Source organism: Nilaparvata lugens, chromosome 5, assembly GCF_014356525.2.
Source record: "Nilaparvata lugens isolate BPH chromosome 5, ASM1435652v1, whole genome shotgun sequence".
NCBI lineage: Eukaryota > Metazoa > Arthropoda > Insecta > Hemiptera > Delphacidae > Nilaparvata > Nilaparvata lugens.
Window position 1 is genome coordinate 62,947,889 of NC_052508.1, and position 19,045 is coordinate 62,966,933.

The following is a 19,045-nucleotide window of genomic DNA, read 5'->3' on the forward strand; positions in this document are numbered from 1 at the left end:
TACTATATAATATTATATAAAATATTGAAAATTTGAGGTTAGGCATAAAACATTTACTGATCGGCGACCTAACGATCGACCGAGTCACACAACGTAGAATCTGACCAAACACCTTGGCAGAAATTTATTGTGGCAAAACAGTATGCAACTTGAGGAACTAAACGTCTCACGTGGCTAATTATTGTAATATACGAAACAACTAATAATCTGTAAAAAATTACTTTGCGTGTAAAAAGCATATTTAAAAACCCCAACAAAAATAATTAAATGTATTAAGGAAGTAGGAGGTTACTAGGCGCATGAATACTGTAATAATTTGCATGCACCAATCAAATAGTGGCAATTGATAGGCGGCAATAGTGAGCCAGTTCAAATATATTTGTATATATTTCTACAAATGATAAGAATTTGTAAATTATTGTTGCATAGTTTATATTTTGTATACGGCCCGAAGGCAAAGAAATTATTAAAGATGTAACACAAGTAATAATTTAATATTTTGGTACGGTCTATTTGAGCCTTGAATGGCGGAGGAACAGAATATTCAAATTTTATGTAAATTTAGAAATCGGAAATGAAAATTGTAAGAATGAGAAACGAGAACCACACTCGCCTGCCAACTACCACCATGAGAGGTCACCAAAAATTATAGAGCGCAATACCTTACTGTACCTTTTAATAATTTTAAGTTAAATTGAATTACTAAATTTTCTCATAAGACTTTGTGATGCTAATGTAAAGCAAAGGTCATTTTTGAATAACTTTATAACATCTTTGAAGAGACGACTCCGGCTACAATAATCCAGGACCACCAGGAGTTGGATCGACATCAGCAGCTCATAGAAAATTCCGGCACGTGAGTGAAAAATATTGAAATAGTGATAGGGCGCCCTCAGTGCTTCGAAATTAAATAAGAATCAAAGCTAGCTCGTCAAAAGGGTTTTTCATAAATTAAGAATTTGGTAAAAATACTTGCGCAAGTAAATATAGTATAAAAGGTATTTTATTGGATAATAACGAATCAATCCATATCAAATGATCCATCAACCAAAGAAGACTAAGATCTAAGCTGTTAATACATTATTTATATAAAAATATTGAAATAGTGATAGGGCGCCCTCAGTGCTTCGAAATTAAATAAGAATCAAAGCTAGCTTGTCAAAAGGGTTTTTCATAAATTAAGAATTTGGTAAAAATACTTGCACAAGTAAATATAGTATAAAAGGTATTTTATTGGATAATAACGAATCAATCCATATCAAATCATCCATCAACCAAAGAAGACTAAGATCTAGGCTGTTAATACATTATTTAAAAATCATTAATTTCAACAATATAATTTGCGATAATTTAATGTAGCTCTGATTCACTAGATGAATTGCTCTATTTATTCCTTCAGGTGCTGAATCTCGCACCCTGAGATAAAAAATATATTTATTACAAAGAAATCTATTAGAAACTATAGAATTTAATATATATATTTGGATTACTAGTTTGTCAATTCATCATGCTGATTTAAGAATCTATTCGAAATAGAATTGTCCAAGTCGACAAGTATTAGCAAGCTGATATCGCAGCTACATGCAAATAACTGCATATGATCATAAAATGAAAGCACATGGTAGCGTTTCGTGCTATAGAACTTAAAGAATAGTATTAGCCTGTGATATTTTATTGATTTCGATTATTGTTTTGTCTTATATTATATATTTCTGTCGCTCTATATATTTTTGCTCTGATTTATTTTTTGAGATATTTGTTAATATATGTATCAAATTGTTTATGGTGTACGATTTATTTTTATTCCTCAATACTATAGGATAAGTTTTATATATATATTTTTTTAATAAATTATCAGTATTATTGTGGAAGCTCATATCTGGGCCTATGAAGATTTTTATGAGACTGTATCCTATTAAAAACCACGACCTGATTTTTATAATTATTAAAATATTTTCATGCTCTACCGATTGATGCCAAGCAGGAGGCTAATCGTTATTTAACCATAAAAAATAACGTGACAAAGTACAGTAAACATTTACGTACCAACATTCCTTCCTAACATTAGATTGATCACTGGTGATTTATCACGATATTCTACTAATATCTAATTAATACGAACCTTCAGAAACTTCAAGATAATGTTTCAAATTCATCTATAGTGAGGTCCACGTTATAATGACAGAATTTGATCAACTTTGGTTTTGCTATCCTAGTCTATCATTCGACAAAGCTGGGGGTCTATCCTTTTCTAGGTCCACAACGATGCAAATTATGTTTTTGACAGTGTAGAAATATAATTAATTGATGAAGAGAATTGGCATCGCTATTCTTCTATCTTTATCCACTGCCATTATAACGTGCACCTCACTGTAGTAAAATCGTATCATTGGTCGTCACCAAAAAGCCTCTCAATTCTATGTTTAAAACCAGGATGGACCGTATTGAAAAATCTCTCAATTTTGATAAAACATAGAACATACTTATTGAACTCATCTATCACAACAATCATTATTATTTTTCTCTATACGACGTTACAGTAGTCTACACACCGTACAAATTTCAATCAATGATGACCATCAAACTAACATCTTGGAACGCTCACTTCAGGCTGTCAGCATTGGTCGAATGGGATGCATTGATGTTATATGTAGAGAATGCTGTCAGTTCGAAATGAATCTCACTGAGGAAGTGTTGTTTACTTCACCAATCCCAATTTATTATTAGATGAGGGAAAAAAGTAATTTCGACTGAAATCAAATACAATAATGCACACCGGAAATTAGAATTACGCCCCGGTTATCGTCGTTAGAGTGAGAGGAAGAAGAAGGGGAAGAAGTGTGTGACGAAGAAAGATGGGAAATTTGGAATCGGAAGAAGAAGGGAAATAAGACTGATGAATGAATGAGGTGAAGGAGGAGAAGGGGGATGAGAAGGAGATGGTGGAGAAGGGGGAGAAGAAGAAGAAGAAGAAGAAGAAGAAGAAGAAGAAGAAGAAGAAGAAGAAGAAGAAGAAGAAGAAGAAGAAGAAGAAGATGGAGGAATAGGTGGAGAATGATAATAATGATAAGGAAGAAGAAGGTAAAAGGGGAGGAGGAGAATGAGGAAGAGAAAGAGGAAGAGGGAATGAAGTAGCAGGAGGAGGAGTCAATGGCTCTTTGAAGAACGAAGCTGACTGACCACCGTAACGAATTGGCTGAGTACAGTGGCACGAAATTATCAAACCAATGAAATAAGATGAAGAGAAAGAGCGAAAAGTGTGAAAGAGAGAGATAGAAAGCCTGGTCCAGCAGTTATAGAAAAGATAGCAACTGATGTGAAAGGATCAACGGAGCATTAATGATTTGAAGCAACAAATCCGGAGTTCGAAATTTTATTTTTGCTTGTGATGTGTACGTGAGTGTATGACTTGTGTGTGTGTGTGTGTGGGTAATGAGGTGGGAGACGGTACAAAGAATGTTAGAGGGAACATGAATCGAGCCCATGACCGGTTTGGTGATAGCAGAATGTGAATTATCAAACACTGAATTGGATTAGGAATTAACATTACATACGATGCGGAACGTCTGGTCTAATTGAATTGAGGGTTAAATAGTTCAGTTCAAATTTCCTTTGAATATTCTTGAACTGTACTCCTTGTGATGAATGATCGATGAATGACATAATCATGAAAAAGAGTATACTGGGAAGTGAACTTGATAGTGGGAGAGATTAGATTACATTAGATTTCTTTATTTACGTATGTTACAATATTCACTGGCTTATACACATGAGAACGCAAAATAGTTAGTAGGTTATATGAAGCACCAGTCCAGGAAGATCAAAATTATGTTGGTAACACTGACTGGTATAGTGAGTTCCATGTTATAAAGGCAGTGGAGAACAGCGTTGCCTATTTATTGTGTGGCTTGATTAATTATATTTCTACATTGTCAAAAACAGATTTGACATTATTGTGAAGCTAGAAAAGGATAGTACTACTATAGAGAAACAATAGCGTAAGTAGATATCCCATGGTAAAGGGAGTTTATGTCATAACTTTTACTGTTATCTCAAGCCGATTACTGTCGATTATTGTCGATTTTTACTGTCTTGTTGGGGTGAGAGTGTATGAACGGCACATTATGAGAGAATACCAGTGTCACATAGCTTCACGGGAAAGAACTATGTGGACTATCGGCTTGAGATAACAGTAAAAGTTACGACTTAAACTCCCTATACCATGGGATATCTACTTACGCTATTGTTTCTCTATGGTACTACCTACTTTGTCGAACATCAAAGTTTATCAAATACTGTCATTATAACGTGGACCTCACTATAGTCATTTCAATGCTTACATAAGATAAACCCCCTTCAAGCAGTCAGATAAATTTTAAATTGAATCACTAATCATTATAATTTAATTATTATTATTCAATTTCAAATAAATTAAGGTATTTATTAATAATAAAATTTCACAGAAAAACATTTGATGGATTTCAGGGAATTTTACCCATAATTACCTACTTTTGATATTCAGTGGTAACGGTAGGAAAAATTTAATGTGAAATATGTGAGCAAAGTTCGTTTGCTGCACTCAAGAAAACGCCTACGACTCGCCTACGGCTCGTGCGTAAACGTTTCTTTCGGTACAGCAAACTGTCACTTTGCGCACTAGTTGGTCAATAGTTATTTGTGCAACTGGTGCGCAAAGTGACAGTTTGCTGCACCGAAAGAAACGTTTACGCCCGAGCCGCAGGCTCGGGCGGAATGGTTTCTTGAGTGCAGCAAACGAACTTTGCGCACGTATTCCACATTAAATTTTTCCTACAGTTACCATTAAATATGAAAAGTGGGTAATTATGGGTAAAATTCCCTGAAGTCCATCAAATGTTTTTCTGTGTAATTTTATTATCAATGAAAACCCTTAATTATTTAATATTGAATTATAATGATTAGTAATTCAATCGAGAATTTATGTGACTGCTTGAAGGGGTTTTATGTTATGTAAGCATTGAAATGACCATAATGAAGGCACATAATGGCAAGGCAACGCTGTTCTCCACTGCCATTCATTATAACGTGGGCCTCACTATGAGTATTACCAACTTAATTTTGATTTTGCTGCACTGGTGCTCCATCAACCTACTAACTTGCGTTGTCATGCTGCAAATCTGGAGTACGCAAAGTACTCACTTTGCGAACTAGTGCGGAAAAGTGATTCTTTGCGGCCTGCAATCAGTGCACAAATGGTCACTTTTCAAGGTATCTGTAGGAAAATTACTATTTCCAATCTAGGCAGATAATGTTGGCTGGTGGACACTGCAAGGACAGTATAAGACTTATACTGAATAAATAATATATTCATACTCAATAAATGTTATATTTAGTAAAAGAAGTAAATGGAGGATGTGAAGAGGAGGATAAAAAACAGTAGAAGAAGAAAAATGAGACCGTGAAGAAAAAGAAGACACAAGCAAAGCAGGCAGCAGCATTTGACCCTTATTTAGGGCTTGGCCATTATTTACACTGTATAATGGATTATAGCAGGGGCTACTACCACTACCATATCCTGCTCAACTTCAAGAAGAAGGAACACAGGTAAATTTCTTCCTACATCCTCCTCTCCTCCTCTTTCTTCCACTCCTCCTCATCCTTCTCCTTCATTCTTTTGTCACCTATCTGCTCGTTGGTCCTCAACAAAGAAGAATTCCTAATAAATCATCACCCGAGAGACCACCTCCTTCATAATGTTCTTGCATCTTCTCCACCTTCTTATCGTCTCTCTCTCATTTCCTTCCCTCTTCATTTTTCGTCTTTTTTCATTTTTTGTGGATTAGAATCGTTTTGTAATGCTCTCTCAAGCATCACTTGGAATCAAACAGGAATGACCGTATCATAGTATTACGGTATAATTGAAAGAATAAGACTTTGATATTGTAAATACAACTCTTATTTATTCGAAAATTAATTGATAATTCAGTACCAGGTTTCATGGTAAAACCTACCACATCTTCAAGCTGATAAAAAACAGCTGATAAAAACATCTTCAAGCTGAAGATGTGGTAGGTTTTACCATGAAACCTGGTACTGAATTATGAATTAATTTTCGAATAAATAAAAGTGGTATTGACAATATCAAAGTCTTATTCTTTCAATAATGGAGAAATACCACAACATCGCATACCATACAATCAAATTATTACGCTATAATAAGAGAACACCTTATGTGAAACGTTCATAATCTATATGTTATATTCTGTCAGGTTGTACTATTGCATCAAATCAAGGCATGAATATGGAAGAGATTATTTGAAAGAGATATCATTTTTACCAAATTAGTTTTCAAACGTCAAATTGAAAATTTTCTAGTTGAGTCGTTGGTATTGGAGTACGTTGGAATACTGGACTTGAAAGTAGAAAGTGGAAAAATAAACTAATTCTTACTAAAATTCTGTTCATCAGAATTTGGGAGAAAGACAGTTTTTGGCAATGCCTGTTGTCTTATCCAAATCATATTATTGTATAATTTGAAATAATATTGTCAACAAATGAATGAAAGCTATCAGTTTGGCCACACTTCAAACTTTATTCTCAAGAAGTGAGAAGAAGAAGATGAAGAAGATGAAGAAGAAGAAGAAGAAGAAGAAGAAGAAGAAGAAGAAGAAGAAGAAGAAGAAGAAGAAGAAGAAGAAGAAGAAGAAGATGATGATGAAGAAGAAGAAGAAGAAGAAGAAGAAGAAGAAGAACAAGAATAAGAACAAGAAGCGAACTACACTAAACTTCATTACAAAGTTCTTTCCTTCTTACCGTGAATACATTCAATGTAAATCTTTAAATATTTCAAAAATGGTACTAAGATTTTTATTTTTCTTCCTATTTCTATAAAAGTAGCCCTATACAGAAAAGAGATGAATGTAAATCTTACTTCCCAGAACATTACACCACACGATAATCCAATGAGAATTTAAAGAAATTTAATTCAAAGTCGTAATTTTGTATTAATAACTCATTTTACTCAAAGTGCAACACATCACACTCTATTACAAGCTCCAGTCACACGTGAAAGTAAATTTAATATTATGAATTCATGATAGAACGTTTCATATTTAGAAAAACAGAATGTTTCACTGAGAGACGCTAGAAGTGGCGAAATGCTGAGTGTGATGAGATCAAAGCAATGAATCCGATGATTTAGTATATAAAGATGCTCGCCAATTTGTCAGCATTGGTTAAACGGGAAGCATTGGAGTTATTCATAAGCACTGCTGACAGTGTTTGTAGTGACTCATCTGTAGTGAGATTCAGTTCCTACTGTCACCATTCCTGATGATTAACATCATTGCTTCTGGTTCAACGAATACTGACAGTTTTGTGTGACTTGTGCTAGTGACTAATCGGTTTTGGCGCTAACAGCTGTCACTTCATCGGCTGAACAGCTGTCATTTGATCAGCTGTGGCGCTAATTAATGCGCAGTTGACAGTTTAATGAGTAGTGCGCAGCGGTCCGGTGAGCGGACAAGGCACTAGAGTGTGATTACTTTAAATTGTCAGTATTATTCATAACTAATATCAACGCTACCCATTCTTCTAATACTGACAGTTTTTAAGTGGACCTATGGACACCAAGTTTGTCATTTCTTTTCAAAGAATAATGACGATTGTCTCAACATATTTTATGTTTTATGACAATAAACCATGATTTAATTTGATTTTTAGGTTGATAGCAGTGAGTATGTAATGTAAAGTAGAATGTAGAATGTAGAATTCTACACTATAGAATGTTACAATACTATTTTCTATTCTCTGTTTTCTATACTATATTACAGAATGTCACATTCTATACTCACTGGTTGATAGAGATCGTGTTTTGTTAGTTTTCAGTACAGTGACTATAAATACATTGATAATAATAATAATAATAATAATAATAATGATAATAATAATAATAATAATAATATAATAATAATAATAATAATAATAATAATAATAATGATAATAATTTTTTTTTTTTTTTTTTTTTTTTTTTTTTCCTTTTTCCTTCGTCCTGGTACCCCAGAAGAAGGGAGTTTATTATAGAAAATATAACAAACAAAAATGAAAAATACACTTATAAAAAGAAATCTTACAAACAAAACAAATGAAGAATAATAAAAAAAAGCAAGAATGACAAAAGATAAGAAGATTCCCTTTCAGTAGAACATTTCAAATATTACAAACCAGACGAATTATAAATTCTCCAAAACCTTCTAAAGAAGGTTTGACTGGAGGAGTCAAGTTTTACATTATATTAAAAAAAAACCATAGAAATAGTACATTGATACAATCAATCTTGATACAATCAAAATTAATTGATACATTGATAATAATTCATTTAATTGTATTGTGTAGCAATAAAATAATAAAACAATGGGATTTCAGTTGTTGCTTATCACAAACAATAATACACAAGAAAAAATATATAAAAAAAGAAAGAATTTATGAAGATCATTCAAATTCACTCAAATTATTTAACAGAAAGTGTTTCATCTTATTCTTAACAATTGAAATTCTATCCAGACCAATTAAATCATCTGGCAACTCATTGAAAATAGTTGGTACAACATAACTAAGTTCACATTTACCATGATAATTATTGTATTCGGGCACAATAAACCTCTTATAAGCAGCACCTTGTCTTCAATGATAATAATAATAATAATAATAATAATAATATAATAATAATAATAATAATAATATCGTGTGACCTGTCTGGCTCAGGTCTGGTGTCAGAGTTTTCAGGTCGCAACTGATCAATTTCAGGGCCTCTGACATCACCTAACGACTGCTTTTTAGGCAGCCGGGACCGACGGCTTAACGTGTTCATCCGAAACACTATTATAATAGTCTGTAGTTTTCATCTGCTATAATCTACAGTATTAAAGTATAGAATGGAAGTATCAGAAATTCACATGTAAAATATTATCAGATTGCCATGTTCTATTGGACCTATAATTTCGGGTGGGTTCCGGACCACCAGAATGTGATTTTGCAGTTCATACCTCTATATTATGAGAACTCTCCTCAAGCAGATATCTCTCTCTAAAGGTCAAACAGATTGTACGGTGCTTATATCGCCTGAGCTTTAATCAGCTATTTGCTAATTTGAATGAGCTGCTATTTTATAGCTGCTATATAATTATTCGTTTGTAATGTACTACTGTGGCATTGACCAGGCAGAGGTTAGCAGAGGTTAGCGAATAGATAACCACAAATCCAACATCGTGTATACACCCATGTCTTAGGCTGTCTTAGTATGGAGTGATCCGTGTTCTAGTGGATAGAGTGACTGCGTAGCAGCATAGAGATTCCGGGTTCAAACCCTCTCAATACCAAAAGTTTTTTTACCAGATCACTCCTGTGTTATCGGATTGGGCACGTTAAACTGTCGGTCCCGGCTGAAGTATGACAGTAGTCGTAAGGGCCCATTGACGGCTCAAATTATAATTCAGGCGGTGGGACCTTCCCGCAAGGGACTCCCCACCAACAAAAGCCATACGAATTTACTTTTTTAGGCTGGCCACCAACTGTAGAACATGCATGGTAAACAAGCATCATTCACAGTTGTCTTACACTGTGTCATTACAGCTGTGATCACAGCGAAACGCTTGGAGCAGAATGTTTTGAGGTTGGGTTTTCGTATCTCCGATTTTTTTCTTCGCAGCTCTATTTGAGGTTAAATTATTTTTTCCTCCACCTACTGTCTAAAGTATTCACTTTACTCCCTGATACATAATACTAAAGTGTCACTTTTTCGCTCTCGGTAGTAAAAAAACAGAAATCTCCCTAGGGAGGAAAAGTGACTCCATTTAAATAACATGGGAAGCATCTCTATTTTAAAAACTTACATTGTAATAAGTGAGAAGGTCTAAGCTCAGATGAGGAAGAATATAGAGTAGTCAGTAATTGAGCCAACAAAATTCAATACCTCAACCAGATTTGTTCAACATATGAGATGTTTTGAAATATGCTAAATTTATTACGAGCTTCATATCACTTTACTAAAAAAATGTATAAATTTTTTTATATTCCATGCTATTCAAAATACCAGCCAACGAATATTTCTTATTAACTAATCAAATTTGAAATGGGAACTTCATCATAGCTGTAGTTGTGGCGGCCATTGTTGTTACAACTTTTGCCGACAGATAGCGCTGTCGGCGGAGAACTGTGATTGCAAGCCAGCTGTGTTGTAACACATCGCTTGGTCACGTTCGTTTTTAAAAATTATATTTTTTTGCAGTTTTTATAAAAATGTAGGTGGAGAAAAAATGTTGTGTATATCACGAGTGAAAAATGTTTTTTCTCCCTTAGGAAAATCGTTGCCTTTGGATTCGCCTCGGGCTTCAAACTTTTCCCTCAGGGAGAAAAAACAGCACTTTTCACTCTAGATATACAAATAACTATTCTATCATTATAATTAGTGATTTTGAGTGATTTATTCACTGTTATTTGTTGTTTATTATAGGTAAGAAGCCTCACGCTGATGATGAACAGGTATATGCGCATCATAAACATGCATGACATACATGTTCACCATGCATGTTCTACCGTTAGTGGTCAGTCTGAAGAGAACATTTTTCATAGCATCTTCTGTTATCATTGCAATATCACTTGACTCATATATCATTGGCATTTTCGTCATTATAAATTTTCCCGGTATTGAAGTGATTTGATACGAGAAGAAGCTGAGGAAAATAGCATGTACGTTCACTCACAAATACGTATATTGAACTGTAATCATAAATATATCCAGATTATATACTGGAATTTGAAGAACTATATTCAACATGGTCGAATATACATACGGTTCTGCGGAATGATACATGCATAATACATACTGTGATAAAGATATACATTCTACAAACAGGCCTGGTGATGGATTAAATTATGTTATGTATAATGGAGCGTACAGATACTTTGATATATAATATCACTCGATAACAGTACCTTTTTTTGTACTCTGTAAGTGCTAGAAGCCCAGAAGCTACACTGTAGTAGACAGCTTGGCTCTGCCCACTATATTTAGACGCTGAATGGAGGAGCTTTCGAGAGAGAAAGTAAGAGGGTGACAGTATGAGAGAGTTGGTTTTGTGAGGATTGAAGGAGGAGAAAATTAAAATATGGATGATATATTACATGATAGTAGGAGTAAGAATGATGAATGTAGTGTAAGAATGAGAAGGAAGATGAGAGAGATTGGAGAGGAAGAAGAGAAAACCTAAAGAGGAGAAGAGAAAGATAACAACTTATAAGGAGTGAATGGGGAACAGAAAAATAGGGAGAAGAAAAATGTGACCAAGAATGTAGAAGGGAATGAAGAGAAGATGAAGGAGCAGAAGGTGGAGCAGGAGGACAAGGAGAAGACGTCAAGTCTAAAGTCAATGAGGAGGAGAGGAGAGAAAAAAAAGAAAAAATAGAAGAAAAAGTAGGGAAAGGAGGAAAAAATGAAGGAAAGGAGGAGAAAAAGTAGAAAGAAGCAGAAACTGATTAGAAGAAGGAGTGGATATGAGCAGGAATACAGACATGAGATAATAATGATAAGGAGGAGGAGGAGAAGGAGAAAGAAGGAAAAGAAATAAGAGAATGGTGAGAAGAAGCAAGATTCAAGCATGGAATAGAAAAATTAGTTGGAAGAAATCGCATGAATTAGAGTATATGAGAGAATGGAGATAAATGAGTTCGAATGAGATGAGAAAAATTGGCAAAATATTACTGTTAGCAAATAGTTATTTGTGCAACTAGTGCGCAAAGTGACAGTTTGCTGCACCGAAAGAAACGTTCACGCCCGAGCCGTAGGCGAGGTCGGAATGGCTTCTTGAGTGCAGCAGAGGAACTTTGCGCACGTATTTCACATTAAGTTTTCCCTACAGTTACCATTGAATATGAAAAGTGGGTAATTATGGGTAAAATTGCCTGAAATGCATCAAATGTATATCTGTGTAATTTTATTATTAATAAATAAAATAGAATGTAGTATGTGTGTTTGAATGGCGGCTGTGTGCTGTCAACTGCTGTCATCCAGTGTTGTCCACCCCATCAAGATTCTTATAACGTGCACCAGTCACAGTTACCAACTTAATTTTAATTTTGCTGCACTGGTGCTCCATATAACCTACTAATTATTTTGCGTTGCCATGTTGCAAATCTGGAGTGCAGGAAAAATTTTTCCCGCACTAGAGCGGAAAAGTGATTCTTTGCGTTCTGTAATCAGTGCAGCAATGGCCACTTTTCAAGCTAACTGTAGGAAAAAATATATATACCCACATGCATATCCAGAATTAATTTAATTTGCTTCTTCCCCCTTCCACGGGTTATGCATTAGGCCTACTGACTGTTTTGAAACTCTGTGTCTGCAACCAAAAGAAATCAAATAAAATTATAATACTTCAATATTTGTGTTTTGTTTCATAAAATAATAAAATGAGAAAACTATATAACAAATAAACATTCCATGCGACAAGATGAAATGAGTATTAAACAGAGACAGAGTGATTTAGCACCGGGAGACCCTCTTCATGGTAGCTACTCTACTTGAGCGCTGATGTTAAACTACAGAAAAAAACTAGTTAGACAGAGAAAAAATAGTTAACCGAGCAAAAAAGCGTGCATGCATATAACACAGTATGAGAATAGACTAGAATCGTTATCAATTTTCCGTGGTCCAGTAATTCCATTCCTATACCTATATTCTATTATTATATGCCTATGTAGTTTCACATCAATATACCTATATCCTATAGCTATGTCAGTGATTCTATGTTTTTCTATGGTGAGATTCACTTGAATCTGTCAGAAATCCTCATAGACAACTTTAATGCGTCCTATGCAACCAATGCTGACAAAATGGAGTTAGTCTCGTAGCTATGTAGATGATTCACACAATATTCCATTTGCGCTCATTTTAGAAAAAAAATCACGCTGGAAAAGAAATGGGAGTCTATTATGGATCCCGATAATATTTCCAGGTTATACCTGAACAAATTCGGCTGCCTAATATGGGAAATATTCTACACGAATAACAAAAGATGCAGCGACTATAATAAAGCATAATAAATAGGCGTGGCAGTATGGTGTGGTGTCAAAAGAAAACGGGTAATATGCTGGCGAATGAGAGAAAAAATTAGGGGATCAATGTAGTGTATTCACCTCAGTTCGGATGGAAATATATTCTTCTCAATACACTGCCATCTGAATATTGTGAAAAATGATGGAAAAATCAAATAATAGTTGAATATATCAGTTATTGTTGTGGCCTGCCTTTTTACATTCCGATTTATTTTCTTTTATTATTGTAAGACTAGCAGGTAATAGGTCTTTTTAGAACTTGACGAACTGAAAACTTGACGTAATAAAATCTTGAAGAATTGGAAATAGAACTATAACCATCCTCGGTTGATTAAGAATCTATGTGCAAAATTTCAAGTCAATCAGTCCCAGTAGTTCAGACGTGATGTTGCGACAATAGTTATTTGTGCAACTAGTGCGCAAAGTGACAATCTGCTGCACCGAAAGAAACGTTTACTGGAATGGTTTCTTGAGTGCAGCAGAGGAACTTTGCGCACGTATTTCACATTGAGTTTTTCCTACAGTTACCATTGAATATGAAAAGTGGGTAATTATGGGTAAAATTTCCTGAAATCCATCAAATAACTTAGTAGTGTTTGAATGGCGAGGCGGCTGTGTGGTGTGTGCTGTGGTGGCACTGTGCTGTTGCTGTCCTCGTTATAATTTATAATAGTAATAATTAGCGCGTTGTGCTTGGTTGCACCTCTGCTCACTATAGCAGCCACAGCAGTCACTGTTACCAACTTCATTTTGATTTTGCTGCACTGTTGCTCCATATAACCTACTAAGTATTTTGCGTTGCCATGTTGCAAATCTGGAGTGCAGAAAAATTTTTCCCGCACTAGAGCGGAAAAGTGATTCTTTGCGTTCTGTAATCAGTGCAGCAATGGCCACTTTTCAACGTAACTGTAGGAAATAGTATATTTCGCACCTAGAGCAGAAAATGAGATTTTTCCAGCTCGAAATCGGTTTTCAAGTCCGAGGCCGTAGGCCGAGGACTAGAAAAGATTGAGAGCTGGAAAAACATTTTTGCCCGTGGTGCGAACGATATTTTTCGCCACACTACAGGTATTGCTGACAAAATAAATAAAGAATACAAAATAAAGAATACTCGTTAAGCTATCGTACCTATCTCTTGATTTTAGTGGTAGAAGATTTGCAGTCAGGATTTCAGATTCTTTTAAAATTTCACTTGGAATACCACAGTCATCTTCAAGCATTTTTGAAAATTCGGAATGCACTAATCAACAATAAATAATTGAATAAAACTGGTTGCGAAGCGAATTAGTTTGATTCGAAACTGGAACTAAAATCATGGCGACTTCAGCTTATTATGAAAGTGGACACTCGCCCGATCTAGCGGATGACTTATTAATAATAATTAGCGCGTTGTTAACAGCCATAAGCGGCTGGAAAGAGACAACTTTCTGGCCTAGACCGGAAAAGAAACCCTTTCTGACGTCGTCTGCAAACAAGGTCTTTCAGATCTACGTAGGGACTGGAAAACAGCTGCTTTCTGTGCAGTGTGGCGAAAAAATAATTCCGCTATTCCGTACGTGTATAAGCCAGATCTTTAGTTAATTATAGTATAAACTAGCCGTCAGGCTCGCTTCGCTCGCCATATCCGTCTAGCCACCCCCGATTGGGTCGTCCAAGAATGAGATCAGCAGGCTCGCTTCGCTCGCCTGCATTTTTCATTTGAGCATTTTTATCATATGTTAGGACAATCCAGTCGGGGGTCCAGACTCAACGTCTGGCTAAACGGATATGGCGAGCGAAGCGAGCCTGACGGCTAGTAATATAATATTTCCAGGATTGAAGTAGCAGTGCCCAATCAATTTTTCCGCGATAAATGCATTTAAATCTTCAACTTGGTGCCAACCTAACAAAGTCAACTCATTTTAATGCCAACCTGACAAAATTATTAATTTAGTTGCCAGTTAACAACTGTTTCGAACAAAGACCTTATAGAGATATAGACCCACAATGCCTATGCCTACCCCATAAAATAGCTCTTACTTGAAATTGAAGGCCGCCATTGAGGTATTTTAGCACGAGATATTATATATTATTTATTTGTAATACTATAGATCACAAAGGCATTGGTGGCATTGGTATGTAATAATCTTATGGGTTGCCCCCTCAATGGCGGATTTCAATTCCAAGTACGACACTAGCGCTGCATGTGAGTCTATGCATCTTTAAGGTCTTTGGTTTCGAAGAGGTACTCTATCTAGATTATAGTTCTATAGTAACATATGATATGGAAATTTCAATTATAATTAAGAGATTGGGAGAAGAAGAATATACATTCTAAAAGACGAACTTTAAACCCTTAAAAACAACCCTTAGAGTTAACATATTGCCAAAAGATTTCTTAGTGCGCCTCTAAAGGCCCAACTGAACATACCCACCAAATTTGAACGTTTTTGGTCCGGTTGATTTTTAGTTCTGCGAGTGAGTGAGTGAGTGAGTCAGTCAGTCAGTCAGTGAGTGAGTGCCATTTCGCTTTTATACATAATATATAGATACTGACGTTGCAAAGCATTATGTAACGCAGGCTCTCCTCATAATGAACACGAAAATAAATTATAATTCACACATGTTTCCGTCATGAATTACAATGAAGTTTCACATCGTTGTTTGCCATTTTACTAGAGAAAAATGCAAATTAGTATTTCAATTTTTAACTAGGTTCTTAATGATTGTATATTCTCATTACCAAAGTTCGTATAATGTTTCAAGAACAACTCAATGATTACAATTCAGTTACACACATCACGTTGAGTTCAAGTACACCAGAATTTCATGAAATTGCAATGTGCAAAAATTGTAATTCAACTAGGCACGACATGTCAAATAATTATAACCGTGACTTACAGAACAAAATTTAATTCATATCCAAACTTACTATGCTTTCCGTAGAATACAGTTTTTATTCTTCTAACTCTTGAAAATTCTGTACAATTAAGGTTCAATTTTGAGAATTCAAAATCAGAAAAGTAGACTGACAAATAAATCAGATGTTGTTTACTGTGCGCAAAAATGTCATACAATTACAATAGTTGACATACATGATAATATAATACAATATAATAATAGTGGAGTTATTATGAAGAAACCCAGAAACAGAGCAAAAAATCAGGGTATACAGCAGATTAGGAATCTGATTTGAATGAGGCATTATAGCAGTTATTAAACCTTGAATAGTAATGTGACTCCTGATGTAAAAACGGGTATCAGACCTCGGAAAAGGGGTATTTAAAGGTTGTGAAGGGGGCTTGGAGTGTGGCAAGAGTTCTGTTTTCAGGGTTGAGGAGGGTTTTCGAGATAGATCTCCCGAAAGTCGAACTAATAATAGTGCTAGGAACACGCGAGAGAACTCAGACCCTCATTCCGCGCATAAAAACAACACGATAACAACTTAATAAAGCTGGGAAATACCTGGAAGTTTTGTACTAGTATTGTAGGCGAAACAGTAACGGGTTGTTCAGTATAAGGTCATACAAATTAGCCAACTACAATGCACTTTTCCATGATTCTGATTGTTAATTTCAAGATGTATATAAATTCGTCCTATTCGTACCATGATATGACACTGATATCCTAAACACTGTTTCAACTATTGATGATCAATATCAGCATCACAGAAACAGTTCATAACGGTGAGACCAAAACTATCAAAAACTGAAATTCCATCATAATATTTCGTAAGTTGTGGCTTTGTAGGTATTTTTACATTAACTTACAAGGAGTATCCTTAGTTTTTCACTCCCAATCAGTGTTTCTTTGTAAAAAATATAAATAAGAATAAAAAATAGATAAAATAGGCAAAATCTTATAACTCCCATAATCTATAACCAAACAACCTATCAATAAATAATTTAGCTCACAATCAGTATATTATTCGGATTTGAAATAACACAATGATAACAGATGGAATGAAGATTCGAGAGAAGAATTATTGATTACAAACTTTTTTTTAAAGATTCTTTTGAAATGAGAATCTATTGGAGGGACTCATGATTCATATTCACTCTCATACATCAAAAACAATGCTATCATATCAGTATTATCATTTATTATCAAATACTGACATTTGAGTTGATCGTCGATTGATCCAAATTGAGTTTTGAAATGAGTAATAAGTTTTCCATCAGGACTATTTGATTTTTTGGAAAATAGGTTGGAGAATAATTCCATAATATTGTCTTTGAAAAACCTTTTATAGGTATCTAAACAATATTTTCGGAATGTTGAATCTATTATCAAGTTCTTCTCAAAATGATCGTGCTCTTCGATAGAATTTCAAGAAAAACTTGATAATGAATTCAACATACCGAAACTAGTCCGTTGTTTTTGTATTTTGTATGAACATTTCTTCAAAAAAAGGTTCTATGGAATTATATTCTTCAACTGGGAAAAAAGTTATTATGTGATAGTGAGAGAGAGCTTTCTCTTATCACATGGTGCTGGCTCTAGGCTACTGAATTGAAGTCACTTAATTGATTATAATCCACTATTTGATTTTGAATACTCTTCTACCGTGTTATTTGAAGGATTTATCATGATAATGATATTTCATCAATAGTTGCTGTTGAAGTAATTATTGATTGTAACTTAATTCAGATAGCGATTTCAAATTGGATTAATTCAATGATCGAATTGGATTCAAGCTCCAATTCCAATCCCTTTGGAATTGGGCAATTCAGTACAAAGGTGTTGATGGGCTCTCTTCCAAGACAATAGCTCCGCACCATCTTGAGACAGACACGAACCGTTTGAAGTTCAATTGCTAGCCAATTTGCGAGACTATGATTGTGATTGCTATCTGAGAAGAAGAAAGGTAGAAGATGAAAGGAGATGAGAGGAATACGATAGCAGGAAGAGGAATGAGGATAGAGATACATGGAATAAATTATTGGGAATTTCACTAATCTCAACATAATCGAAAAGATTTAAAAAATCCACAATCGTTCATCCAAAACACAGCATAAAATAGAGTTATGAAGGCACAAAGTAAAACAAAATATATCATTCAATTCAATATTACTCAGGGGTGCTTAACCGTCCCCGAGCCAATGGACCCATCCACCCTTCTTTAATTTAGGAAATATTCATCTTTTACCCCCTATAAAAAAATTTCATCAATAGTTATTTTAAACACTTTTGATGTCGTTTTTAGATCCTCACCCTAAAATTTGGGCTCTCATGTTGTACTATATCAGAAGGCACAACATTGTGATGCCCAAAACTGTCTCTTTCCAAAATTATAAAACAGTCCAAATCAAAATGTAGATAGGCCTAATGTAACCATTAATATTATGATAAGTACAGTTTTAATTTCAAATAACAAACATATTTTCCTACAACTGCGCGTAAAAAAAGAATTTACATTCTCAATTCTCCTCGTAAAACAGCTTATTTCTGAGGAGAACCTACTTTTTCGCTCATCCATCCGCGCATGCGCAGTAAATTTTCTTCACGCTCGCAAATCATTCGCGCGTGTGCAGAAGAGTTTCTTTACGCTCGCCAATCAGCTGATAGTAAGCAGCTCGCCAAAAGGTCAGATCTCAACCTAAAAAGTCGGTAATTGTAACTCCGCCGATATAAGTAATTCAACAGGTTTGGGCAGTTGTAGAAAAAATTTGTATTTAATTTGCACCTAATGCTTCTTTATCGCTCTTGCAAAATTATCACGCTCCGCTTTGCGTCGCGTGATAACTGTTTTGCGCGAGCGATAAAGTTGCGCATTAAGCTCTTAATACATAAATAGCTATTTCAATTGGATATTTTCACTGAGATGGAAAAAATATTAAACAATCATACACTCATAGAACTTGAAAACTTTTATTTAATCAGATAAGATTGAAATCCGAATATGAAATGTATATTTTTATTCAATAATTCAATCTAATGATAACCAAAACTATACTAGCATCTCAGCCCCACCTGC